This window comes from Branchiostoma floridae, unplaced genomic scaffold, assembly GCF_000003815.2.
Source record: "Branchiostoma floridae strain S238N-H82 unplaced genomic scaffold, Bfl_VNyyK Sc7u5tJ_1141, whole genome shotgun sequence".
Classification (NCBI taxonomy): domain Eukaryota; kingdom Metazoa; phylum Chordata; class Leptocardii; order Amphioxiformes; family Branchiostomatidae; genus Branchiostoma; species Branchiostoma floridae.
Genome location: NW_023365614.1, coordinates 1 through 1,671, shown reverse-complemented (window position 1 = coordinate 1,671; position 1,671 = coordinate 1). Strand labels below are relative to the sequence as shown.

The 1,671-nt window shown below is 42.0% G+C and overlaps 1 long non-coding RNA gene across 1 annotated transcript; it reads right to left on the bottom strand.

Moving 5' to 3' along the window:
- Window positions 1–276: 276 nt before the first annotated feature.
- On the bottom strand, window positions 277–1,235 carry LOC118407267. Its single transcript, XR_004830127.1, has 3 exons — window positions 1,149–1,235; window positions 749–883; window positions 277–460 (listed from the first exon to the last, which is right to left on the bottom strand). It is a non-coding gene; the product is annotated as an uncharacterized LOC118407267 (long non-coding RNA).
- Between the last annotated feature and the right edge of the window lie 436 nt (window positions 1,236–1,671).

Here is a 1,671-nt window from a genome sequence, read left to right as displayed (position 1 = left end):
TTCAAACTCCTGTAAATCAAAAACCACAATTAGTTCAGAGCTGTTTTTTGCAACATGATCTATAGAGATATGAATCATTACACATATACAATTTCATCTAGATCAGACAACTAGAAGTGGGTCAGGACCATTACTTATTGAACGCCCCTCGTAAAGGTGGTATTTTGCATCCCCGACCGAAGTGACGCATCCCTTTTTACACATGAGTGAGGAAGGTCGTGTAAGGTGCCTTTCATAAGGGCACAACGTCGGGGGTAAGGCGGGTATCGAACTCTGGACCTCTGGGTTCTGAACCAAACACTCTATCAGTCACGCCACAAATGACGTTCCTTTTACGTACCTTTCTGGATTGCCGTACGAGTAGTCCCTTCCCATCTGCCACCCGGGCATCCGAGAGGCGACGTCCTCCCTTGTGCGCCTTTCTGGCTCAGCACTGAATCTATGTCGATATCCCGGATGCCTGTACGAGATGAAATTGAATGTCATAGCAACGTTGTTTAAACAATTTTAGCAAGCTACAACCGTTGATAATTACCAATTCAAGTGAAAAGGTTTCTCCTTCTTCAAGTAATATGTAAGAGAATTCAAAATGACATAGTTGACAGATAAAAGCCAAACCAGACAAGGATCTTTATAAACAATTCCACGTAACACATTTACGTATAGTAAAACTTCTAGATTCCTCCTATTTCAAATCCTTTCAGTGAGGGACCACGGGACTGTCTTCACAGTCGTTAAGTACAAGTACCTTTCTGGCACAGCATTGTCGTTAACGCTACCTCGACATCCGTAGGTTTCGGGTAAGCGAACTTCCTCCTTTGCCTTTACATGCCTTTCTGGCTCAGGGTTGGGTCTATCTCGATATGCTTGGTACCTGTACGGACTGGGATTGAATACCACATCGACGTTTTTTAATACCATTTGTTTAAAGCTACAATTATGAATAGGCTGCAATTAAAGCAGAACATTTTATCTTTCTTAGATGCAAAGACATTACTTAGGGCCAGAGGAGAGTTCGCAATACAACGGCAAAGAGGCATAGACAGTTTTGACAGATAAACAGACACATAATTAGACAGATAAAAGCAAAAATACACATAATAAACATCTTGTTTAAACAATATAGCAAATAGCAGCTTATAGTGTACCTTCTGTCAGCGTCATCACCGTTTCCTGGCTGTACTAGTTTTTTCGACAACCACCAAAATAAGAGGACCACGGAAAATCCAATCGCAAGAATTATAAGTGAGTCTATCGGTACATCCATAATGCCGGACTAAAGTCGCTCACTGAAGTAGACCTGTTCTTGACTTGTCTGACGGCTCCTTTGTACTGAAAAAATAGTACACCAAGTGAACTTATCAGAAATGTGTCAATGTGTTTACTGGCATTCCGGTCGTAGGACCATTCGCATACCTGGCTATATGTCACTATCTCAACTTGAACAAGCAATACAGTGACAACTCGGGGAGAGGGAGAGGGGGGTGTAAAGTGGTGCAGCCACTCATTTTGATATAACTCCAATTCAAAAGTTACTTGAGTCCAAAATTGCTACGTTTGCCTCAACTTGAAGATTAGTTGAAATGTAAACGGAAGGTTTCACCAGGGCCAAGTTTCGATCGTTCAGATACCATATGTGTGTACATGCCTCATGGGTGGCTACCGTTTTGT